The following is a 27,543-nucleotide window of genomic DNA, read 5'->3' on the forward strand; positions in this document are numbered from 1 at the left end:
ATTCATCAGTCTGTATGAAAGTAGTTTTAGAACAGCTAGCTGTTTTAGTCTGTGCAAGCATATCAGGCAAAAAAGAGAGAGAAATTAGAAATAATAAAAAATAACAAATAAAAAGGACCAAAATATAGTGGCATCTCTCTCTCTCTCTCTCTCTCTCTCTCTCTCTCTCTCTCTCTCTCTCACACACACACACACACACACACACACACACACACACACACACACAATTATGCTTTAGTTAATGGCTGTGTGTAAATTAGCTAATAGATGTAAATAGATGTATATTTTTAGGGAGAATGTGTAAATATGCAAATTGTAAAATGTGCAGAAAAATATACTTTTTTAGTGAGAGAAGCCAAAGCAAAGTAAAAAGGACATTAAAAATACAGGTGGGATTCAGAAAGCAAAATGAAATTAAGCTGAAGAGATTCTCACATTTCTACCTCACTCATTTTGAACATCTCTATGTCATGTTGGTTATAATTTCTTTTCTATCTGGGTAAGTAGACTATGACAGGATTTGGGGCACAATCCTAACTAGCCAAGAAGGCTGAGGGCTGGCTGAGCTGACACTAAGCCAGCTAAGCTGTGCTGAGACCAAACCTCCCAGTTTAGGGCTGCTGGAAATTATTTAGGATTACCCTTACCCTGGCCTCATTTTATGCCAGAATAGTTGCTGTTATGCTATTCTAACTGAGATCATAGGTGCAGAGAAGGGGAGGAGCATAGCTATACCAGATCCAAACCCCTCCTGGCCCAATGACCTGCAGTCCATTCAAGACAATACTTCCCTTTCCCAGGTGTTACCTACAGACACCCCTGCTTTGCCATAGTAAACAGCTAGTGATATTCAGAAGTCAACACATGGAGATGAAGACAGGAACAAGACACTATCACAAACCTGTATAGTTATTTCCCTCTTTTCAGGCAAGTATTCCCTTAGTGACTGACTACCTAAGTGGGATTTTAAAATGGATGTTTGTGTGTTACTGGTTTGAATATATTTTTGGTGTTCTTTCGTTTATCTTATTTTCTTGTGGCATTTGATTGATCCTTTTTAGTATTTGTATAGTTATTGTTGTTAGCTTTAAATATTGTCTTTTAATTATGTAAGCTGCCTTGGGACCTTTTTAAGGAGAAAGGTGGGATAAAAATTTTTTTAAAAAAAATCAACCAGATTCCAAGGTATTTATATTTCTCAACCTGTTTTCATTTTGGAACTTTAATTAGATTAAAATTTCAAGAATAAAAAACTATTTTGGATCTTGTTTGCCTTTACTATGAATCTGGTTTTCTTCATATTTATTTCTATATTATGTTCATTACTTTTCTTAATTACTGTAAAGTGGAAGTAATACTGTATTGTCTGCATATTGGATGCTTGTGCGACCATCCCAATTGACAATAATACTATTCTTTAAATCAGCAAGTGCCTCTCTAATGATGCTCCCAGCATACAAACTGAAAAGCAGCAGCCAGAGTACCCACCCATACTGCATCCCTTTCCATATCACTATCCACCCACTTTCACTGCAGCTTTTGTTGACAGGATGAGTTGCCAAATATACACTCTTTTAAATCAAGACCTTAGTTTATCAGAACCTCCATCAGTGTGCCATGTTTGACTTTTTCAAAGGTTTTCTCATAGTCCAGGTGTTCCCAACCATGGGTAACCCAAGTACACCTCGACTGCAACTTTCCAACACCCTGGCCAACACAGCTAGTCATGAAGACTTTTAGGAGCTGTAGTCCAAGAACACCTGGGTTATCCAAGATTGGGAACCACTGTCATAATCCTTAAATGATGCATATTTAGTCACATTCATGTCATGGGCCCTGTCTCCAAGTATATATACACAGAATGGAGCTTCCTTTGTCCACAATCCCCTTTTGAATCCAAGCTGCATATCTCTTGCCCTTTCTTTTTAATTTTTGTAAATTCTTCCATTTGTTATTTCTAAGAAATCTGTAAATGGCTCATTTAAGCTTATTATTCTGTTGCTACTACAAGCTTTGGCATAATAAAAATTGATCTCATTCAAATTTCAGGTATGTTTTAGATTTGACTCAAAATATTCACCAAAACATCTAAGTTATCATCTTCTATTAGTTTTAATACTTTTGCAAAGACGTCACTTAGTCTAATAGAAGCTTTACTGTTTTTTTGTTAGCCATACTGCATTCCAGTTTTCCTATATTTCCTGTACAATATTGACATGTAGTATAATACATTCACTTCTCCAAAATGTAGAAGAGTCTTATCTGTGTCACTGATACATTTACTAAGAGTACTTCTGCATAACATCTGTCCTTCAGGAGTGGGTTTGGAAGCTGTGCAAGCAGTCATTTGTATAGTTATAATTTTTACATGTGCCAAAGAAGCAATGAGAAATCTGAGAGTCTTTCCCCCACAATACATGAGAGCAAAGTGTGCTAGAGATTCCAATGCACACTTGCATTATGCAGCACAAGCATTTGGTCTAGAGCAACAAAACATCTTTGCCTAAGCCAAGTATTATAATATTAAATTCCTTCCTGAAACCATATGGTCAAATCTGCATGACACTAATGACCTTTGTGTCTGTGGTTTTATCTTCAAACATCATCCCTCAGTTTTAATGAAGTTTGCCACAATGAACCAGTAATGCAAAATATATATTCTGGCACAAATCATTTATAGTGGTACGCAGTGGAGCGACAAAGCTCTAGACAATACAGGGACTGTCTGGATATTCATTTTATTGTCAGTGTGCTAACAATAAACACATTGTGAGGCAAACAAGAGAGAAAAGAAATAGAGCTCTGACATCCATTTTAAAGGAAATGCCTGAGCAATATGATATGGTTTCTGCATGGCTTTGCTAGACACATGGGAGGCAGAGAAAAATATTAATTTGTTCTGAAAAGATAAAATATAGAAGAAAAACCAAGACCATGGATTTAAATAATTTGAACAGGTCTTTTGATACAAGTACTAATATCAGAAGCATTATTTATAAGGAATCATTTAGGAAGTATGAGGTGACAAGTTGATCCCTGCGGTTATGTTTTGACTCTCAAGTAGAGACTGGCAAGAATTAAAAAACTAATCACCAAATTCATTCAAGGGAGATGAAGTCCAACAATCCAAGGTCAGGAAGTACTGCTATAGAATCCTTTCGGTGCAAATCTATTCTTGTGTTTCACCAGCTGAGGGACTATTAGATCTTCATGGAAGCCCCACTACCAACAAACTTGACATGCAACCAGCAAAATTCCCTGGATCTGCCAGCGGAACCTTGTGCTACCAGAACTATTCTGTTGGTCAAGACATACTGGCAAAGTAGTTGAAATGGGGTAGAAGTATAGACCTTTTTTTGGAACAGCCTTCTATCAGATCCTAATTCCATGCACTCTAGGGCCACATTCCACTTCAGCATGACACCCCTTGTTAACATTTCTCTCCTATTGACTTCAGTGGGATGAGGAAAAGTACATTCACACAGTAATTTCAAATTTTTATATGTGCCAAAAGAAAGGCTAAGAGATATGTAACAAAAACCATTTTGACATGTCTTTACTCCTTCTCTCAGGATGATATCAATCAGACTCTTGTATTTCTGCTTTGATCAGTATATGGTTGCTTAATTTATCTTTAATAAAGCTGCTTAATTTTTTCACAGCAAGTTTCTTGGATTTTTTTGTAGCACGTACTCCAAACACGCAGCTTAAAAATCATAGAGGTAAAAGTCATTAAGGACATTATGATGAAACAGAAAATGTGGCTGTGTGAGCAATCTATACTTGTGCTTTTCATGCTGAGGTGTAAAATCTGAATAGGAAATTTATAAATCTCATTCAGTGGAGATAAAAATCAGTGAAACCAATTCATATGAATAGGCTGGCAGCACTTACAGATAATGTATAACAACTTGAAGTAGTACTGAAAATCTTAAGTAATGTATATTTTCTGTAATAAATGTATGCATAGTTCAGCACTATAGAGAACACAATCAACCCAAAGTTCTGTCAAGATGTAAGAGTCAAGTGATTTTCCACCCTTTTTGGATTTTACACACTACCAGAAAGCAGGGGTGCTGGTAAATCTTCAGGATTGAGTCCCAAATCCAAGTGCAAGTCTTCAGGACCAAGTCCGAAGTTTTGAGGGCTCATGTTCCAAGCCCCAGTTTTGAGTCTCTAATCTTCAGGCCTGCCCCTCAAGGCCTGGGACTCAAACTGCACATGTGCTGCCCAGCTGATAGACGGGCACATGCTAATGGGGGTTGTGTGTGTTAGTCTGTGTATATCTCCATGTGCCATACCATTTCAGGTTTCTTTAATACATATATAAAAATCTTCCATTTACATGTGCTGATAATTCATTTCTCTTTCTGTCCTGCTTTTCTATGCATGTCTATGCCACCTGCCAAGAATATTCCTCTCTTTCAAATGAGGTTGAACTGTGCTAATGTGATAATGTAGCAGGGGAAATCCTTAAACCATTTTTGGCAAGAGTGTCTATGTGTGTTGACACAGTCATACCATGAAATTCTAAAAATAGGCACCAAAATAGCAGGTTTGACTACTTGTGGTTCCTGAAATCTAAGTTGTTCACAAAATGGGATACAAGCCGTATACACACGAAAATAAAATATTGACAGCACAGTCGTTGGTTGTGTCTCTGTGCATAGCCACAAACAAACATGTGGGGTGGGGAGCTAGGTGTGAATAGAAATAAAAGGAAATTCATGGGAAATTTTACTGCAAATATAACAGACAGCCAATAGAAAGAGATGCCAAGATTGTTATAACTAGAATCTATGTGAAGAAGCTGCATTTTTTAATCCAGAGGAGCCACTTTAGTCTCTAAAGAATCTGCATGAATCAAATGAACTTTGAAAATAAGAGTGTTTAACTTGTACAGTAATGAAAGTATCACCACACAACCCCATCTGGAAGCCTTACTTCTGGATTTCAATGTCAAATATGTAAGTCTGTTCTGTGAGAAGGGAAAGTAACTCTGAGCATTCAGTAATGTGTCATATCTGTTCCTGACAACCTTTATGTCTTGGGCAATGGGGAACAGTTTCTTTGCTACTAGAAGCCAGCCTTCCACAAACTGGTGGCCTTCAGAGATGCTAAACAACTCCCATCATCCCCAACAGCAAAACCAGTGGCCTACTGGATGGGGATCTGATCAAACACATCTGGAAGCTACCACACTGCAAAAGTCTGCCTTATAATCTGTTGCATTTATTCAATATGCTTCTCATTCAAAATATGTTTGAAATGTGAATTTGACTAGTATTTATTCAGAAAGGCTGCCATTGAAGCAGGTAACTACTCCTGGGGTTGATAATGCATCTATGTTCACAGCTTGTGGCAGAGGGTCTAACAACTTTCTATTCATTTATTTGTTCATGCTTTTCTCCCAAAAAGGGACATAAAGCTTGCAAACCTTTTTTTCCAAAGCAATATTTTTTTTGTTACTCATACAGTGCTGAAACAATATTGCTCCTTACTTTCCGTTCCATTCTTTCATAATTTTGGGAAATAAGCTGGTGGTTGTTGTGTGTTTTTCTGTGCTCTGCTGTCCTCTGAAGATGCCGGCCACAGAGACTGGTGAAAGGTAGGAAGAACAATCTTCAGAATACGGCCAAAGAGTCCGAAAAATCCACACCAACCATTAGATCCCGGCTGTGAAAGCCTTTGTGAATACATTGTTTCTAAGCTCTTGTCTTTTACCATATCCATCTGGAATTCTAGCTGCATCTCTTCTTGAAAAGTCAGATCTAGCCTCGGTTGCTCATATTCTAATCACAGGGTGGATTACTGTGAATTTACTTCTGCAACTTCAATTTGAACAAGATGAAGAAACCAGAGTCTTGTCTCGAATTAGCAGATTCACAAACAGAAAAAGGAAGCTATAAAAGATTTCAGAAAAAGGACTCTTGCCCTTTTGAGGAGAACAGAACAAAAACACAAACTTTAGCAAAAGAAATTCAAGCAGACAAAAAAAAGATGCAGAATAAAAAAAAAGTGAGGAATATTAAGTGAGTCTTATCAATGTCCTGCTTTTCAATATACAGTACACTCAAAGTGGTTAAACCTCATAATATAGTTTAAATGTAGCAGAGGAATGCAACATTACAGAGATTGTTGTACTACAAGGAGCTAAAGTTTTGAAATGGAGGATAACACGATTGCAGAATGAATGCTTACACGTTCAAGAGAGAAAGATGCAGGGAGTCTTGATAACAGAGGCAAACAATGATAGCAAAAGACGATGCTCTAGACCTGAGGTGGGCAATTGCTGCTGATTTTTCCCAGTTTTGTCTTTTAAAGGCTCCACTCTCTGCTCCAACATGCTCTCACACATTACCCCTTTTGCCTCCTCCACTGGAAAGAGATGAGAGACCTCATTGGGAAACCTTAGAGAGCTGCATATGGCACAAACTTGCCTACACAGTCTACACCTTATTGATGAAGTAAAAATTAACAGGTCACTGGTTCCAAATAGCATTTGCACAATCACTCCTGCAGGTGAAACCAACGATGTATGTACAAATATCTGAGAACTGGGACTTAACAGGAGCTGACATTCAGTTGCACCTGGGGACCTGACTGCGGATACCACTTCCCACCAGCTGACACCTAGAAAGGAAATGGCAAGAGCAGTGATCCAGACATTTGGGACTACAAGTCCTGTAATCTCATACCACTGACTGTGCTGGCAATGGGTGATGGGAGCTGTGGGCCACCCGTGACCTAGACCCTAGAGGGGAAAAAAGAGGGTGGGGGGAGAAGGTGAGCAAGCAGGCAGTCACAGTTATATCATAAGCAAACTGAAATGCTCCCAGTGAGTAAAAGAGAAAAGACAGGAGACACAGTGGGGTGTTATGAATATAATGTCGGACTAGTACTAAGATCCAGGTTCAAATCAGAGTTCAGTCATGGAAATTAATGGGTGTGTGTGGCACCAGTAAGTTTTTATATATATCTCATATGCCTTGAAAACCCTATTACGGTTACTGTACTTTAAGTCACGTACGATTTGACAACATGAACCGTTGCTGCCTTCTCTTACCTATAAAAGAAGGAATAGGTGATTTCAGAGCAGTGTTAGGTGGTTTCTTCACAACATTGTTCCTCAGTCCCTGGTAGAGGGCAGGGAAATAGAAGAAGAATTGGCAATTTCCCGTTTTCCTAATACAGGTCATATACACCCACAGTTCTCAGTCACTGGTACCTTAAGCCTTACTAACCACTCTAAAAGAACCTTGGTCCCACTTTGATAAAAACAAAACCCCAAACCCTCATTTCCTAAGAAGGAAATTTCTACCATGTTTCCCTGAAAATAAGACAGTTTTGCTCCAAAAACGCATTAGGGCTTATTTTCAGGGGATGTTTTATTTTACAGTCATATCATCTTCTGGTTGCTGCACAATGCTGCACAATAGTGGAGGGCAGGGTTACAATTAACTAGGGCTTAGTTTTAGGACAGGGCTTGTATTATGAGCATCCTGAAAAACCATACTAGGGCTTATTTTCAGGTTATGTCTTCTTTTTGGGAAAACAGGGTATGTCTACAGACATTTGGTTCTTATAGGTCCCATTTATGGTAAGTTTGAAAGACACAACAATGGACTGAGGAAGTAGCAGAAACAAACACACACAGTAATTCCATTAGTACTTGAAAACTGTAACAGAAATACTGAATATAAATATTATTGCTGCAATTATTGTCAAAATACAGGTTAACAAAAAAAGAGCAGCAGTCCCATTTTAGGTACATTTGTTGCTGGTAACCTTTGGCTTTTTATCCTATTTTAGGGTTTGGGTTTCATTGTTGAGTCTAAAACACAAACAGAAGTGGTAATTCCCTGATATAAGCTCCATGAGCCACCTAGACACTCCATGTTCCACCAGTGGTCTGGGGACATCCCCCCCCCCCAGCTGAGAACCACTAGGGCAGAGTCAGGCCCTGAGCGGGAAGGGCCGGGCGGCCTTGGAGAGGGAGACGTTGTGACCCAGCGGAACAGCCCATTGAGCACCCAAAGCTGGGGTCGCAGCAAAAGGAGGTGTGGAATCTCCGAGCGCTGTGGCTTTCCGGAGAGGTTCTCTTTGGAAATGGGCAGCCTCGGGGGGGGGGCAATGTGGTGCTTCCCGCCCTTCCGCTCCGAAGCCTCGGGGAGGGAAGCATCCCCCAGCTCGCCCGGCATTTCGCGGGGCATGAACTCACCCTCTCCTCCTCCTCCACCGCCCCCACCTCCGCCCCCCCCCATGCGTAGGAGCTGAATGCGGTGATCCGGCGGGGGTGGTGGTGGAGGAGGAGCAGGAGCGGGATGACTTCATGCAGCCGGAGCGCTGTGAATTTGGGCTCAGCAGCTGCAACTGGACGCTGGCGAGGCGGCGGCTGCCAGCAGGAATCCTTGCCGCGCGCAAGCGCCCACCCCCGTGTGGGCTTCAACCCGTTGCTGGGGCCAAGGAGGAGGGGGGGCTAAAAAGGCAACGGGAGGGGGCGCCGCCACCACCGCTGTTGCTGCGCCTAGACGCAGGGCACTAACCGGCCGCGTTGGGAAAGGTGAGCGGATTCTCACGACACCTCCTCGGGGAGGAAACGTGAAGGCATTGGCGCTGAGGGCGAGCGGAGCGGGGGGGGCGGGACGCCCCACGTGCGGAACCGGGTGGGTGTGTGCCTCGTGGGTGAGTCCCTTGGAGGGAGAAGGCTGCGTGGGAGGGCTCGCAGGGACGGCCCTGGTCCACCGCGGAAAGCCCGAGAGCCTCCCGGTGGGACTTCGCGCGGCGCCTCCTCCGGCTCGCTGGCCAACCCCCCCCCCCGCGGGGCCCTCCGTGGCTCTCGCGGGTGGCGGCGGGGAGTCCTTCCCGCGGACGAGCGCGAGCCCCGGAGTGCGAAGCGCCCCCTCCCCTCGTGCCTCAAGGGGCAGCGCTTGTTTTCGCGGCTTCCTAAAAATAGCCCAGAGTCGAGGGGGGGGGGAGGGGGCTGCCTGTTCCGCCTGCCTTGCGAGCAGACAAGCCACGGATCAGGGAGGAGGAGACCTGGGGCTGTCTCTCTTATTTTTTATTTATTTGCTTTTATTTATTTATTATTATTATTATTATTGTCGTCTCAAACCACCACCACCCCACGCCTTCTGCAGGACACCTCGGGTAGTGGTGTGCTTCCAGCGATTCTATGGTACTCCCGTGTGATGGAATACAAGACAGGAATAAACTCGGGCACGATGGAATGAGGGCTGTCGGTGCTTAAAATATGGGACACGTGACTGCTCCGCTTTAGATTACTTAAAGGTAGGCTGAGGACAATGGCAGAGACTGGGTTCAGGTGGGAGACCGGTGGTGGTGGGGAGGAAACCGCTTGCCATGCTCGGATGCTGCACACAATGCTGTTGCTTTGCTCCCCCCCCATCCCTATCTTTCACCATTTCTATTGCCACCAACCTGCAAGTTGCTTTTAAATTGTAGTTGTCTCGTGTGCTCCCAGAGGCATCTGGTGGGGGCCACTGTGAGATACAGGAAGCTGGACTAGATGGGCTGTCGGCCTGATCCAGGAGGGCTCTTCTTATGTTCTTGTGTTTTTATGTTATTGTGCCACCATGTTTCCTGCCCCCAACAAGCAACCATTTTAATGTAATGCTCATATGTTCATGCTACTAGTTGCATTCATAGTACTCGTTACAAGGGTTATCCTAGCTTTTTAATAAACGTAGATGGCTTTTTCACCAAATGTTGGCTGTGTTCACCTCATGACCTTGATTTTGATCACCACCAAAATCACTGAAGTCGGAACCCTAAATGTCAAAATTAGAACACATTTTGGTAAAAGACCTACCAACCTATATTTGAAAAATGTCAATGATGTCAACAAAAACCTCAGTGAAGTAATTTTTTCCCCTATACGAATATGTATTCAAAATTTTGTTTTGGAAATGTATACAAGGATTTGTCCTGAAATGCTCTGGGGCTCGTGGGTCCTTTGAGGCTTTGGACTATGTAGTCTTATTGCAAGTGGTCACTTTTTAGATTGCAGAATGCACTTGTTCATTTAATAACTTCAAAATACGGTAAGTCATTCCTGTGTGGCATTTTGCTCCACTGGGCTTTGGAGCTTGGGCTACTATCCTAAAATCCTACCCTCCTGACATCTCTGCTCAAGGCAACCATTGGTTTGAACTGAGCCTATTTAGAACTAAGCAGAAGGCAAGCTTTCCAGCCCATTGTATTAGCAACCATTCACTGGCTTTTTAATCCAGGGTGTTCAATAACATAGGTTTCCCCACCACCTACTTTTTGGAAGATTTTTTTATGAATTGTAATGTGTGTTTTGCAACCATAGGGAAGATGCCAGGCAGAAGTTCCCATATGTCCTGTTGGGCGCCCTCAGTGATTAAAGCCTTTGGCTTAAAATCCACAGATTGGTAGCTGTCTAGTAATCTGTCACTTCGTTTTAGTAATGGAAAAAGCCTTCCTGCCCAAAACATGGGTTTTGTGCCAATAGCCTGCTGAACACAAAATAAGCTTCCTTTATATTTGTTAAAAGGAGATCACCAGGAATAAATAGTACACATTTGTGCTAGTCAGTCAACCTATAAAATAAAGAAGTGCTTACTGGAGGCTGTTCATAATTCTGTTCTCATCTTTTACTACTCCAGATGTTAAAGCTACACTAAAATCTTCTTGGTATCTTCATTCTCTTTTGATCAGTACCAATGGACTATCCTGTCAAGTCACCTCTCCTGTTTTGATTAAAATGGGAAATGATGTGTGGCAGAGTGGTCCTCAAGGTATCCTATTCACCTGTGTTCGGTACCACAGACTTCTGTTGCCTGAGACAGTATTTAATAAGATCTATGGCCTGTTTCAAGTCAAAATCTTACTTCAGGATAACATCTTGTCATTTTGTGTTTCTTTGGTGACACCGCCATTTTCTGAGTAACTGAGAATATGTTTCAAAATAGAAAGGCCTGGATGGTGAGAATTTACATTTGACAGGTGTGACTCTAGGTTTGTTGTCTGATTGTCCAGAGGTTCTTGAACAGCAGCTGAGACTCATTTAATAAATGTTTTAAATGCTAGTAGCATTATTTGCAGAATGAAAATATTATTGGCATCTGAATTCTCTATAGGGGAAGAAGATGGAGGAAAAGCATTTCAGATAACTGTGGCTAAGAAAGTGGGAGTTTTACTAAACTACAAAGATATATAGATAAAAATGGGAAGAGAGAATCAATATTGAGGATTGTACGTTTTTAGGACATGGCTGGTGTCCGGTGATATGTAGACATTTGACAGGCTCATCAACAAAGTTAGGTTATGCTTAAAATGTTTCTCTCTATCGTGAGAGAAAGTGGTGTATATTATGCACACATTTTTTTTAAAAAAATCAAATAGGTTTATATAAACAAGCACACACTTTTGCATTATAAACAGTTATAAGTTACAGCATCTGTTCCTAATTCATGTTGTGAACCATATTGGGTCTTGCATGGGATGAATATAGGATATAAATATGATATAATATGACAGGACAAATAAAATATTTCCTGCCTCCCTGATAAAATGTTTTGAGCGAGACCATTGCATGATAAAATCTGGAGGGATCCTATTGCACCCTCTCTCTTACAATACCAAAAAGCTTCAATTTGGTGACTATAGATACATAATCTTCCCCAGTCTCCCAGCTGCCACCATATGTGCTTCATTTCTCAAGCTGGGTGATTTGGATATGCAAACCATCAGTCTAAAAGTGGCTGAAATCTAATATGTTGCAACAAGAATAGGTTCATTGAATCAGTAGGGATTTGGTGACTCATAATTTCTGTACGCTTCACTGATGAAATGAGCCTACTCTAGTTCTGACTTAACTATTGGATTTTATCAATTGTATGTTTGGCACATTCTGAGATGAAATGCTATGTCATTTTTTACTAATGTGGTACATAAAATATCCTTTTTTCAGAGTCTAGTGGTAGTTCAGGAGCCTTACTTGTACGTGTCAAATTTCAGCTTTCTAAATGTTGTGGAGGTACCTTTGCCAACTGGGGTACAATTTGATGCTTTGACCTTTTATAGTAATCAAGATGCCTTGTGTAGTGGTGTCAACTCGATTTCGGTTTTTAGGTAGTCCAGCTTGAGGATGCACTTTAGAATCCTATATGCCTTATGTGTAGGAAGAAGGCTGCCTGTGAGTAATTGCTCCCAGTATCAAATATGCTGTCAGGCCTGCCAGGAGATGTCTGTGCATTAGTTCAGCTTTCCCCAACCTTCAGTTTGTGTGACTACACTTGCAGGCATCCCCAGTCATCGTGGTCAACGATGGAGAGAATATGAGTTATAGCCTGAAACACCTGGAAGTTGCCAGATAGAAAAAGGCCTTTGAGCCAACTACTGCTCATGTTTAGGCTTCTTCATGATCTGTATGAGCAGATGCTTTTTCGAGGCTTTGCCCATTGCAAACGGCCATGCAAATATGTGAATGTCTCTAGAAAGGGCCCATTGTGCATTCATTGCTGGGTTCAGATCCAAGAGACACAGCATAGTGATTAGTGTATTGGTTTAGGACTCAGGAAACCTGGGTTTAAATCCACTCAACCATGACCTACCCGACCAACACATTCTCTCAGACTGAGCTACTTCGCAGGCCTATTGTGAGGATAGGGAGAGGCAAAAGAGAACCTTACATGCCACTTTACATTGAAGAAAGAGCAGGATAGAAATTAAGAATGTTTCCTGTTTGCCCATTATTCTTAAAATGCCCCTTTCACATGAGCAACTCATGACTAACATTTTGATGTCCATCCCTTTTCTAGGAGAATTGAGATTGTCCCTGTTTCAGATTTCTCTGAATGTCTGTTGATCCTGGTGGCACGTATGTGGCAAATTTCAATTCTACAAGCCAGGTAGAGCTATTTAAGGAGTGGCTGAACTCCTAAGGAGTTCTTCAGATATTGTTAAACTTCAATACATGTGAATCCTAGCCAGCCTTTGTAGAAGCACTTCTTAAACATCCAGAGAGCCAAAGGTTCTCCATCATTAAGGTTATATTTTCAATGCCCTATTTGAAAGGAGAAGTGTATATAAATGTTGCATTTTCAGATATTTCTTAACACTGGCAGCATCTTGTGCTCAGCAGTTTTGTTTAAGACTTTCTTCTAGGCCCTAACTCGTGAGTAGAGGGTGTGTGACTCTCCAGGTACTCCAGGAGTGTAACTCCCCTCATCCTTTGCCAGTATAAGGAATGATGGAAATTGCAGTCAAATCACATCTGGAGGCCACATGATCCATGCCTCTGCTCTCATCAGAAAACATCTGGAAATTTTCAACGTCAAAGCCAATCTGAGATGAACAGGAATCTTATACTTTAAAAACACAACAGAAAATAAGCCAGGGTGATAAAAGAAATTTGAAGGTTGAAACTGAAAAAAGTACCATGAATGTAGTAACAACCAAATGAAACTGGTTCATTCTTGAAAATTATCTTTCTTTAGATTCCTTGAAATATGTTCAGTTTTATTAACCAACTCCAGTTCTTAGTATGTTCCTTCAAAATATCTAATTTTAAATAAATGTAGCTTAAAGGACTCAAGTGCAGTGAAGAAGCAAGTTTGTTTGTTTGTTAGACTTCTATACCACCGATCTGGCTGCCTTCATCTTTCTGTTTTGTTTTGTTTGATTGTTTTGAAAATAAAGATAACCTGTCTAGCATAAGTGAATTTTAGCTGATGGTTTATGAAGGCCATGGGCACATGGCTAAACCACTACCTGAACATCTTTCCAGAACAAAAGATGAGATGGCACTAATTTGAAGACATAGGATTTAATTCCATCGCCCTCATTTTGTAAAGTGACCCCATGGAATTGCTGAGTATCCATCTCATATTTAGTGGTTTTCCTTAAACAAAGCCTGGGCTCTTAAGGCCCCCTTCAGAGAATTTCAAGGTATGTGAGATAGTAGCTCAGTATTGCTCCCTCCCAGTGGGTTTCAGTTGCCAAGCAGGGATTTGATCTCAGGTCTCCTGTATCCTAGCCAAATGCACTGTCCCTTACACCACACTGGGCCTCTCTTCAGAATGAACCTTGCAGATACTAGGAGGACTTGTGCATAAACTCCTACCTTTACACTGTTAATTATATTCTGTTGGAGAGTTTGGAGCAAATGGTGTTCCAAAAGAATTTTATTGTAAGTAGTGACTTCTGTGGCAAGTTCTTTGTGGATATTGTTGATACCAGAATCATTTGACACTTTTGTGTAGTTCACCTTGTCAAAATATAATTTACTGGGTAAGGTTCAGATGAATGTTGAAAAGAAATCAACAACGTCGTGCCGAATTTGTCCTCTGTTTCTGTATTAATAGTTTACAAACTGCTTTGATTGATGGGTTGTAAGGGAGAACTAAAATGCAAATCAGAATGGTTAGGCTGAACATACAATGGCTAGTAGCTGTCTTAGAACCATTTCAAATGGAAATACCAGCAGAGGGAAGGTTATATGCTATTTTGTCAAAGGTGAAGAAAATTTGGGTGCTGAGCTAAACAGGGCCACTCATTGTGTGTATTTTGATCCTGAAGAAGAGTAAGTAGAGGTATTTCTAAAGCTGGAGCAGGAGAATCCATTCAGGTCATTGATTCTGAGTTCTCTTTTCTAGAAATGCTCCTGCGTCCTGGCGTGTCTTGTACAGTTTGTCTGTCTAAAGCAGATGTGATTGTGGGAGGCAATTACAGGAGATACGGAGAAGCTACTTCATACAGAAAGGAGGAGGAAAATAGAAAGGTGTTTGTGGGAGGACAAAGAGGGAAAGTCATCTTGTATAAAGAGAAAATGGCTTTAATTAGTGCACAGGGAGAGCTTCAGCTACCATTACATGTCTTGCTTATGTTAAGGCCTGAGATGAACAGGCAGCCTGGTTCAGTAATATATTCTCTGTAAAGGTTATACCCTTCATTGTCTGCTTTGCTACAGTATGTCGTCAATCATCTACCTACACTGCTTCCTTTCTCTCTCTTGCTCTGAGCAGCGAAATCCAGTCATGCATAAAGGGGTTTAATGAAAAGCATTTTCCCCTCTCCCTTTTTGAGTTGGGGGAAAGTAGACAGCGTTAGAGCAATGACGTAGATTTCTTACTGTCCTCTATGGCATTGAATGTTGAAGGGCTGATGTGAAACTTGGATATCAAAGCATGTTGATCTCATGTTGCAGGTTCCAGAGGTGCTTCTCTTTCCTGACTATTTAATGGATAAAAATGTTTGAAGGGCTACTAGATGGTAGTCTTCTGTTTGAAGATTTCCTCTTTTTGTCAGGTAGGGCAGTCAGGTGTTAAAGAGAAAGAACCCTTAGGAGGAAAAGCAAGCGCTTTGAAAATTTCCCATCTGCCTAGCTAGCAGACAGAGCATGGCAAAGATCAGAGTGTTCCTCACTGTAGTGAGGTATGTTGGGTAGGTTTGTTTCTTTGGTTCCTTGTTTTTGACAAAGCAGAAAAGCTCCAAAAAATTCCAATGTTTTGTGTTTTCATAAAGTTTAATAGTAGGAAGGAATCAATACCAATCAGTTAAAAATTCAAACCTGGCATTTTTAGTCATGATTAATGATTTTCTGGTGATTATTACTGCCAGGAACTGTATTATTCTGGCTTTGTTGCCTTTGTCAATGAATGTGTGTGTGTCTCCCAACAGCCTTGGTGAAAGCTAGATCCTACTGAATATCAGAGATGGTGAACCTTTGGCACTCCAGGTGTTTTCAACTTTTATCCAAATTTCAGCCTTTTATCACTGAAATACATACTAGTGATTCTGGGTGTTGTAATCCAAAACATCTAGCATGTCAAACTTTTGACACCCCTGGAAAATATAAGTGGTTGACAGCATATCATGCAGAGGACTTTGGGTTACTAAACATATTGTTGCAGTTTTCAAAGGTAGCTGTCTTAGTCTGTTTCAGTATTGTTCTTATGTGCTGTCAAGCCACTTCCAACTTCTGGCAACCCTATGACTGAGCAATTTCCAAAATATCCTGTCCTCAACAGCACTGTTCAGCTCTTGTGCCTTTCTTTAGGGGATCAGCCCATTCCATATTTGGTCTTCCTCTTTTCCTGCTGCTTTCCACCTTTCCCAGCATTATTGTCTTTTTCAGAGAATTCTGCCTTCTCATTATGTGCCTAAAGTAGGACAGCCTCAGCTTTAACATTTTTTCCCCTCCAGAAATAGTTCAGGTTTGATTTGATCTAGGACCCAGTTGTTTCTCTTTCTGGCCATCCAGGATATCCACTAAGCTCTCCTCCAGCAGCACATCTCAAACAAATCAATTATTTCAGAACAACCTAGTTTCTCAAGATCTACAATGTTACATGTTTCAGTGTGTATAATAAAAATATTGCACTGTGCAAGAGCAGCACGGTGGTCACTTATGCATGCCTGTCAGTTTTGCATAAAATGTACATATGCTAATAAACTCAAGAAATTGTCCTTTTCAGAAAATATTGCAGTTCAGACATTTCAAGACCAGGGGCTGTTTAAGGTGTAAGAATTATTTCTAGAGTTTACATATATATTAGCATATGTAAATTTCATGCAGATTTGACAAGCATGTGTAAATGGTCACCATTCTGTTCTTTCATACCACAATTATAGCAAAAGGTGTGAGCCATGAAGAAGCCACCTATGCAGTCTGGTCTCTGTCATGAGCTTGATAAGAAAACCATTCTTTTGCTTCTACTCTCACTATCTAAGATAGGTGTATAATACAGGTTTACCTTACAGGATTATACTGATGGTGTACAATACAATGTGCAGAGTACTTTATATGCTTGCAATGCATGGGATGAATCTTGCGGTAAAAGTGAACTCAATTGTGGTAATAGGAATAATAACAGGCTCTTTGTTTGTTTCATTATGTATCATTAAGATGACCAGTAATAGTAAGCTATGAGTGGAGTGGTGATTCCATCATGGCTTCCTCTGAATGTACTTAGCCTGAGAGTCTTATACACCTCCAAATGTGGGGGCTTCACTAAACTTACCCTTAAATCTTATTGTCGTGTATTGTAATGACCAATATCCTGTAACGAGTTGCAACTAGAGTAGGCCCACTGAATCAGTGGGGATTTATTGAATCAACTCCTCCATAATTTCCATTGATTCATACTCTAGTTGTGACTTACTACTGTATTACATAGTTCCTACTTTTAAATCATAATTTATTGAATTATAAGTACCAGGCAAATTATTTCTGTTGAATGTGAACCGATTCCTAATTTTTGGAGACTTGTTTTAAAATGAATCTGGAACGCCTCAAGTATTTGTTGCTCCAGTGCATGTCCCCAGTACTCCCCCCCCCCATTCTGACCTTGAATGTATAGTGAGCTTTTCATGTAAACATCTCTTATAGTTCAAGAGTTCTCATTTATCATTCTATTCTGGTCCACCATTATTATTGTTGTTCTTGTTATTTTGCTATATACCTTTAGATTTCCTCGATGGCCAAAAGGGATAGTTTGAATGCTTCCTCTCCCTCTACTGCTCCTCATAACTCTGTTGTCAACATATTTTCTGTATTTAGTTTTATTTTCTGCTGAGCAAAACACATTGCTGCAATACTCTTTCCCTTTCTCTTTGTTGTGTAGGACTCTCTAAGTAGGTACTAATGTTGATGCAGCGTTCATGTTATCAATGGAGCTGTTTGTCTTTGCTACAGAAAAGAAAGCAGTGTTTGACAAGGCTGGGGATAGGAAAGAGCAGGATCTGGACTACAGTGCAGTCTTATGCTTATGCATTCAAAAGTTCAGTGGGTTTTAGGCTTCGAATTTATTCCCCCATTAATGGACTCTATTGAGCTGAATTTCTACTCATGGGTAGAAAAGTTCACAAGGTTGCAGCAATAGCTTGAACATGTGAAGGTTTGGAGTAAGCAAAGGTGTAGTGAACAGATCGATGCATGACTGTGGCCTTGTGATTGTTATGTTCATCAGTGATTAAGTAGGAGACTGGTATGTGTTGGGGAGGCATGAAAGAGTCAGATTTAGACACAGATGAGAGACTTCAGCCTGATAAATCCACTGTAACCATTTACAGGGTATGTAATCTACAGCAGAGATTAGCACCTTGTGCCTCTCCAGATGTTATGGAATGGTAACATTCAGCAATGCTCACAGTTGTGTTTGCTACCTAAGGCTGGGAATTGCTCTCAACACCAGTTGGGGAGGGACACACATTGCCAGTCTCTGATTTACAGACAGGCACTAGGATACAAATCCAGATAGGCACCTGTATAATTCATTGTTCATATATACAGCTGTTGGGAAGTTATCATGGGATTGGGCTGCTGTTGACTTGTAGACTTACCAGAAGCATCTGATGGTCCACTGTGTGAAACAGGATTCTGGAATAGGTAGAGCACTGGCCTCATCTGGCAGGGTTTTTAATTTTGAGTTCTTACTACAGTGGTACCTTGATTTACAACCTTAATCCGTATTGGAATGGTGTTCATACGTCGAAAAGTTCGTACGTCGAGGCAAGATTTCCCATAGAAATGCATTGAAAACCATTTAATCCGTTCAGGCTGTTTTTCGTTCGTATGTCGAGGTGCTGTTAGTAAGCAGAGGCATTAGTTCCCATAGGAACTAACGCAAAGCCAGTTAATCTGTACTCTACCACTAGGGGGAGATATTTTTATTTTTTTCTTCTTTTGACCTAAGATGAACTTAGGTCAAAAAAAGAGCAGGAAATGTTTTTTTCATTTGTAAGTCAAGGCTCCGTTCACAAGTCGAAGCAACATTTTATGAATGGAGCCATTCGTAACTCGAAACGTTCACAAGTGGAGACGTTCGTAAGTCGAGGTACCATTGCACTTTGTTGTATTTTTGAAATACACGGCTACAGTGAATGCAGTAAATGCATAATTGAAAATTGAAAATAAGTGTATCGTGCAAGAGCACTCAACCAAGAGCAGACATTGGCTGTGGTTGCCCTGTGAGCATAAAGTTTCTTTTACTGCTCAGAAAGATGTGAAATAATCTTTGGTAGGAAAGCAGCATCACATTATGCTCTAGCCATGGTTCTGCATTGCAGGTTCCACTGTGTGTGTGTATTTGAGACAGAGAGACAGAGAGAAGCTACAGTTCTACTAGTTAGAATCAGGTTCAGCATAACAGCTTGGATGTGGAGTCACCTGAAATAGTGGTTCAGGGATGACATGCATATATTTCTGTATGAGTAACTAATAGCAAAGTGTCTTGTGGTACCTTTGAAATTAGGCAATATTATTTTAGCATGATTTTCTGTGAATTACAGTCCACCTCCTCAGGTGCACAGAGTGCCATTCAAATGTAACAGTACAGATGGTGGAAGTGAGATTGGAGTGAAACTGGATGTATAGACTGACAAGTGGTATTGTTATCACGGGTCATAAACTATTACTACAAACATCCTGGCAAGATATGTAGCCAGTAGTAGCAGATTATAGAAACTTTAGATATTTGAAAAGTGTTACCATTTCCCAAATTAACATCCACATATATTCATAGAATATGCATGTAGGCAATAATATTGTTGACTATACAAAAATATATTACGCTATAAAACCCAGGATATGTGTAAAACAAATCTCTAAATAAAATTGGAGATCATACAATCCTGGAATAATAAAGTTGGAAAACACCTATATGACCATGGAGTCCAACTCCTGATCAGTGCAGAAATCCAAGTCAAAGTAGATCTGACAGGTGATTGTCCAGTTTCCTCCTGAATGCCTCCAGCACTTACCACTTCCCAAAGTAATTGGTTCCATCATTGTACTGCTCTAATAGCTAGGATGTTTTTCCTGTTATTCAACTGAAATCTGGCTTCCTGTAACTTGAGTCCACTATTACATATCCTTCACTTTGAGATGATTGAGAACAGATTCTGCCCATAGCTTTCAAATATTTGAAAATTGCTATCTCGCCCCCCCCCCAAGGCAAAACATGCCCAGTTCTTTCAGTCTTGCCTCATAGGGCTTGGTTTCCAGTTTCCTGATCATCCTTGTTTGCCCTCCTCTGAATTTGTTCCAGTTTGTTGGCAGAACTGGACACAGTACTCACGATGAAGCCTAACTAGTGCCAGATAGAGGAGAACTAGGACTTTACAGGATTTGGAGACTCTACTTCTGTTAATGCAGCCAAAAATAGTATTTGCCTTTTTTGCAGCCACATCACACTGTTGGATCATATTCAGGTTATGATCAACACCAGTTTCAAGATCCTTCTTGCTCATAGTATTACTGAGCCAAGTATGTGTCTCACTGTGCATTTGTTGTTGTCCCCCCCCCCCGGTAGGACGTTGCACTTATTCCTGTTAAATTCCATTCTGTTGTTTTCAGCTCAGTGTTTGAGCCGATCAAAGATTGGTGTTCCGGTCTTCGTGACAAGGCATCTGCAAGATGGGAAAAATGCAACAATAAATCAAATAGAAAAAGAAGGGGAAAGGGTCAGGAATTGACTGGGGGGAAGGCCTGCCTAAACATCCACGTTTTTAATTGATTTTTAAAAGTGTCCAGTGAGGGTGTAGCGCGAATCTCCGGAGGCAGATTATTCCAGAGGCGAGGAGCCACCACTGAGAAGGCCCGGTTTCTTGTTCCTTCTGGGCCTCCCTTGGCGTCAGGCTCCTCAGCCTCACCTCCTGGCTCGCACGAGTGACACAGGTAGAACTAGGTGGGAGTAAGCGTTCCGCCAAGTATCGAGGCCCTAAACATAAGCATCAGGACTTTAAAGTCAATGCAGAACCGAATGGGCAGCCAATGCAGTGCAGCCAAAATAGGAGAAATATGGTCGAATTTTCTCACACCACTAAGGAGTCTGGCTGCTGCATTCTGCATCACTTGGAGTTTCCGCGTCAACTTCAAAGGTAGCCCCACGTAGAGCACATTGCAGTGGTCTAATCTCGAGATTATGAGCGCATGGACCAAGGTAGTGAGCGCCCCCACATCAAGGTAGGGGCACAGCCGGGGTATCTGCCAAAGATGGAAAAAGGCGGTGTGGACCACCGACGCCACCTGAGTCTCCATGGTGAGCGCCGGGTCCAGATGGATCCCCAGGCTGCGGACCCCACTCTTTGCGGCCAGGGTCACCCCCCCCAAACGAGAGGGAGTCACCCAAATCTCCGATGGTGGCGGCGCCCACCCTCAGAACCTCGGTCTTCTCCGGGTTCAGCCTCAGCCCATTTTCCTGCATCCATTGCAGTACAGCCCCCAGGCAGTGCTGGAGGGACAGAACGGCATCACCTGCAGTTGGTGGGAAGGAGATGTAGAGCTGTGTGTCATCAGCATACTGTTGACACGATGCCCCACATCCCCTGATGACCCCATCCAGCGGCCTCATATAGATATTAAATAGCATTGGGGAGATAATCGACCCCTGTGGAACCCCACAATTGAGACTCCACGGGGCCGAGACAATCTCCCCAAACTCTACTCTCTGGGGACGGTCCTCCAAGAAGGAACAGAGCTAGGCAAGCACCAGGCCACCAATTCCCAACTCGGAGAGCCTCCCCAGGAGGATACCATGGTCGATGGTATCAAAGGCTGCTGAGATGTCGAGAAGGACCAACAGGAATATTTTACCCCTGTCAGCCTCCCTCAACAGGTCATCATACAGGGCGACCAATGCCGTTTCTGTACCATGGCGCGGCCTGAAGCCCGAATGAAACAGATCCAGGGCATCTTTTTCATCCAAGAGAGCCTGAAGCTGGTCAGCCACCACCCTCTCCACCACTTTGCTAATGAAAGAAACATTGGTGACGGGCCTATAATTGCCAGTTTCATCTGCCGCCAAATTTAGTTTCTTTCTTATGGGCCTAATGAGTGTCTCCTTGAGGGCAGGAGGAACCCTGCCCTCAAGGAAAGACCCATTAATTATCACGGTGGCCCATTCTGTTGTTGTGGGCCTGGCTGCTTTGATTAGCCAGGCCGGGCAAGGGTCAAGGGAGGAGGTGGTGGCACAACAGCGATCAAGCACTTTGTCCACAGTACCCGGCGTCACGGGCTGAAAGTGATCAAGGATCACCGGGCAAGATGGAGCGCTGGACATCTCTGCTCGACTCACTGTGTTTAAAAAAGGAGAGAGTTCCCGGCGGATGGCCTCCACTTTAGATTTAAAAAATGCTGCAAATTGGTCTGGTGAAAAACTAGGGGGAGGTCCATCACTCAGACCAATTCCTGATAGGTTGCGAACTATATGGAATAACTCCGCCTGCTGGTTGGACGCTTCGCTTATCCGGGTAGCAAACTATGCTCGACTGGCAGCCTTTACCTTAGCCAGGTAAAGGTTAATCGTGACCCTAACAGCAATCCAATTGTGATCCTTCGGTTCTTCCTAAGTTCTGTTTAAATCTGAGTCTATTGTTGTTATTCTTATTGTTTTGGCTACATTTAATAGTTCAAGTTTTCCTTCTTTCTAGCCGTAAGATTCCAGGTGGTCATAGAGTTTAAACGCTGTATTTAAGATGTTTTTTTCCTTCTCTTGGGCTGGGTTGGGGGAGCTAATACTGAGAAGCTTTGAGAGTTTAGCAAACAGACCATCACTCCTTTCCCCTTCTCTGTTGATATAGCTGAAGCATGAAAAGGAATTTTTTTCTCTTTCTCAGGTTGGATGTGTGTGTGTGGGGGGGAGAGATTAGAACAAAAGGTTTTAAAAGTTTTAATTGACAGTCCTTTCCTCCCTCCCCCCCCCTTTGTTAAAAACTACAGCAGTCCTTGTTAGCAGTCAATTCTCCAGTTCTCCATGTCCATTAGTAATTTTCCCTCAGAGTTTTTCTCACCCCCTGGGAAGCTTTACTGTGAGATAAACTTTGTTTCCCTGCTTTACTTCTTTTTAAGAGGCGGCTGCATTTGCGTGAAAGTACTGTACAATAAAAGATATGGTTGTTCTCTTTTTTTAGTTTTTAAGTTATTTAGTTCTCTCTCTGTATACAGTCCTCCGGGGCTAATGTTCAATTCAGTTACTCACTTTCCTCCCTTGAGATAATGATGTTTCCTTCAAGGGTGTAATCTCCTGATCTGGGTGCGCTGTGCAGCTAAATCACCAGAACATGGTGCCAAGCTGGATCTTCTGTCTGGGGGAAAGAGAGTGGGTTGTGGCCCACTCCTCTTGAGATCTCTTGATCCCCTATGACACAGGGGGTGTTCTCCCACACCTCCCTGCCCTCAAAATTCTATGAGGAGGTCTTGGTCCTCTGTATGTAGCCAATCTTCCCCGGAGCCCCAAGGAGACCTGCTGCTTTGTTGCTTGCCCTGCCCCCTTGTCAAGACTTATCTTTCTCATCATGGCCTGTTCTTCTGTATTCTTTAAGATATTAAGTAAGGAGTGAAGTAAGATTCAGATGACTGTGGAGGTTTTCTGTTCTTATTTTCCTGTTTCCAGAGGTCTCTTGCTGCCCTTGCTGGATATGAAGGAAAAGATAAAGCCAGCCAAACAGAAACTAGAGCAAGACTCATTAAATCATAAAAGACTTGGGGCATGTGAAAATGTCAGTCTTCTTTTTAAAAAGTTTGTTTAAGAATGCACATGGAGAAAATGGAATAAATAGCAAGCTTATCCTCAGAATTTTAAGTAGCTTCCTTTTCTAATAATTTGTGCAATGTAAGTTAACTGCAGCAGAACTATATTGGTGGAAAGCACACTCTTCTAAAACCTACAGAATGGTTATGAAATTGTTTAGGTCTTACAGAACCTCTGATAAATTTACAAGAAGGGCACATAGAAACATATAGTAGTGTGGCAATTAATTGTTTTATTTTCTTGAATATTGGAATGTATGTTGTGGACTTTGTTTGGGGGCATGGAGTTACTTTAACACAGGCTGCTATAAAAACAATGGAAACATTCTAAATGTGAATTAATTACAGAATGCTAAGAGTGACAAACCAAGGAGGATGAAAATATAGTAAAACTTGTACCATTCCAAAATTAGAACCCTTTAGTCATGTAGCATGAAACAAGATTGTTACAGCTCATTATTCAAGGTAAAAAATGGGCAAAGAAAGGAAGAACTTAAATCAATAAACATTTTTAATAACTGGTTCAAATACAATACATCATCATTATTTAGACCTGCATCTGTAGCCAGAGTAGCCACAATGATAATCAGATACTGGTAGGAGAGGAAAAAGAATTTTGTGGGCTTAGGACTGGGTGCTGATATATTGTTGTCCGCAATATATAATTGTTTCTCATCATATTTATTGTAAATAATAATTAATAATAGTAATAATAATATATAACTTGAAGGACCGCCTCCTTCCATATGAGCCTACCCGGCAGTTAAGATCTAGCCAGGGGGCCCTTTTGAAAGAACCATCCCTCAAAGAGGTAAGAGGGATGGCTTGTAGACAAAGGGCCTTCTCGGCAGCTGCCCCCAGACTATGGAATGCCCTCCCAACTGAAATTCGTCTGTCGCCAACGTTGATGACATTTCGGCGCCAGGTTAAAACCTTCCTGTTCCAGAAGGCTTTTAATTGAAATAACAACTGTGGGTCCTGATGATGGCAATTTTAATTGTATTTTAATTGTATTTTAACTGTATTTTAATCATTTTATTTTATTGAATTTTAATTATTGTAAGCCGCCCAGAGACCTCTGGGTAGAGTGGGCGGCATATAAATAAAATAAAATAAATAAATAAATAATATATAACTATTTTCAGTGCACCTTGATCTCTACCACTTTGATACTTCATTTTTCAGAAAATAGACCAGTGCACTTCTGAATACTCTATACTCAGAAGACCCTGGGAATGCTCACCATAAGTCAAAATGGACTTGATGGCACATAATTATTATTTGCTGACTGGATAGCTCAATGAGTTGGGTAGCTGGCCAGAGGTTGAAGTCTGAGTCCTCACATGCCTCTTGGGAGAAGATCCAGACTGTGTTGACTCAGCCTTCATCCTTTCTAAGTGGGTAAACTGAGTGCCCAGTTCACGGGGGGAGGGGGGGAAGGGACACAGTTAAAGCCTGCATAAATAAATTGTAACCTCCCAGAAAGTGCTTTAATTACTGTAGTGCAGAATATAAGCAACACATTTTGCTTTAGCTTTAGACATTGTCTTAAGTCAAAAATTATCTGACAGCAACTTGTTGTTTCTTGTTGTCATTGTCATGAGTTGATAGCTCTAACTCCCACATCAGAAATCTGTAGATCCTTTTACTTGTTCATTCTTAAAGAGTTTTTTGGTTCCACCCACAGACACTTTACCCTCTTCAGCTGGATTTTCCAGAAGTCTGCAGTCACAAGGAGTAAGGCTAAAGAATCTAATCTTCATATTTTGTTTTATTTTTTTAAAAAAATGCATAACATGTCATGTACTGTAAAAGTTTCTACAGCAATTTTTGTAAACTGAAACATTGATTTAACTTTTAAAAGTTTTTTTTAATTGAAACTTACGAAGTCCCTCATATGCTCCATAGTAATAATTAAAAAAATTAAAACCAAAGCATATTTTGAGGCATGTGGCACCACAGGGGCTCTGTGGGCCCCTCAAAACATGGCTCCGAACATTCCCTAGAGCAGTGGTCGCCAATCATGGGCCTTCAGATGTTCTTGGATTACAACTCCCTGAAACCTTCACCACCACCTCTGCTGGCCAGGATTTCTGGGAGTTGAAGTCCAAGAACATCTGGAGGCCCAAGGTTGAGGACCACTGCCCTAGAGGACTCAAGGAGACTGTTTTGTCTTTTTAATCAAAATTTTAGGTTGTTGGGCTACTGAGAGACAGCATGCAGGGAGCTTCACGTTGCTCCCCATCTAGTATTACAACCACCACCACCCCTTTGAACTGCAGAGCTGGAAGGGACTCTGTGGATCATTGAGTATAGACCCTGTCAAAGAGGCAGAGTGGGGAACTGAACTCCCAACCTCTGGCTCCACAGCCAGAGACCTAAGCCATGGAGCTAGCAGTAAGTTCAGAAGACCATTTGGAGATTGAAGACCAGACAGTGTTTAGTGGTTGGATAAAATGATATTTGATTGGACTTGTATGCCGGGGACCTACAAAGCCTAGTGCAGAATACCTCAGTAAACCTGTTTTTCCTAGCTGCCTGACAATAGACAAGCAGGTTTGTGAAGTTCTGACATGGCCAATTAGATTTGGTCTGATTGTTTACAGGTTACGTAGTTCCAGCTTGTTTGATGAAAGTACAGGCCAGCCACAATCCTTTAGGTATCAACAGAATTACATTCCATATAATTCTGGCTTGTTGGGGCTGAAACACCTTGCTGCCCAATTTCTCTTGTTGCAAGCAAAAGTGGCTGAAGAACTTACAGACTTTCAGTTTGTGGTCTGCTGTATTGTCTGAATCTAGCCGTTTGATTTTTTTTTTCTCCCAAATAAATAATTCAGGTTTAAAGTGTGTTTGCTGCTTATATACCACCCCACAGCACTTAAAGCAGTCTCTGGTAGGTTTATGCAGGCTACAAATTGCCTCCCTCCTCAGTGATCTGGGTACTCAATCTACTGACCTCAGAAGGCTGAAAGGCTGAGCCTGTTGGAATCAATCTCAGGTCATGAGCAGAGTCTTGACTGCAATGTTGCAGTTTAACTATGGCTAACAAATTCAGTTGCTAGTTGAAACAAGTGTAATCCATGGAATGAGTGGCTGAAAAGGCAACATTTCTATAAATGCCGTTACTTCAGTGGTCATCTCTATTTTGGATAAGCAGCTGGTTTTAAAACTTTTGATTTATTCTTTCCATCTTTCTCTGGCATGTCGGAAGAGACAACCAGAGTTCTGGATGTAGATTTCAGAATAAACAAATCATAGACAAAAGGGGCTGTGGTTTGTTCAACTGTTCCCACTTGCACTGGAAGCAGTCGCCATGTATGTACCAGTAGACTGACTTATCCCCAAAACGTGTGTATGATTCTGGCTCATCACAGTTTGGAGACACACACACAATATTTAGAAATATTTTCTTTGGAGATCAAGAACCGATCATCCTGTTTACACATTGAAAAAAATTATTATCTCCATGTAACAACATTTTATCCTAGGAGATCCCAAAAGGATTTCAGTTGCAGTGTGTTTATTTCTGAGATGAAAGACTTCAGTGACGTACAGTGATTTTGTACCTATTATAATGTTCTTTTGAAATGGCAGAAAATTATTGTCTTTGATGTGCAACTGCAATCCCCAGCTGAGGGAATGAGGTTAGCTTCCAAAAATCAGTGACATCGTGTTGAACCATGTTGCTCTCCAAGCACAACTTCTCTCTGGCCTCAGTCCCACACACGTATTCACAAAGGTTACAGTTTTAACAAAATTCAGTGTCTGAAAAGTGGAGCAGCTGGAGGCATAAAATGAAGGGGGGAATCTGATCTCTTTTTACTATGTTACTAGCAGATACCCCGATTGACTTTTTGGATTCAATTATAATTGATTTGAAGTCTGCCTGGACTGGAGAGAGCCTTAGGCTTTGGGCTGCTCCATCCTTTTGCATCTAAATAAAATTGATGTGATAATGGGTAGTGGTTCCCTGATTAAAAGGTAATGTGGCTCCTGACAAAGTGCCCTCTATTTGGCTG

General features: G+C 41.5%; 1 protein-coding gene across 1 annotated transcript in view; it reads left to right on the top strand.

Annotated features, from left to right (window-relative positions):
• Positions 1 to 8,422: 8,422 nt before the first annotated feature.
• The window catches only part of PKIA (cAMP-dependent protein kinase inhibitor alpha), a 59,919-nt gene continuing 40,798 nt past the window's right edge, over positions 8,423 to 27,543 (top strand). Inside the window, exons 1-2 of the mRNA XM_020787567.3 lie at positions 8,423 to 8,563; positions 9,141 to 9,291. The gene's annotated coding sequence lies outside the window, so the exon portion shown is untranslated. The remainder of the gene's footprint in view (positions 8,564 to 9,140; positions 9,292 to 27,543) is intronic.

Source organism: Pogona vitticeps, chromosome 4 (assembly GCF_051106095.1).
Source record: "Pogona vitticeps strain Pit_001003342236 chromosome 4, PviZW2.1, whole genome shotgun sequence".
Classification (NCBI taxonomy): domain Eukaryota; kingdom Metazoa; phylum Chordata; class Lepidosauria; order Squamata; family Agamidae; genus Pogona; species Pogona vitticeps.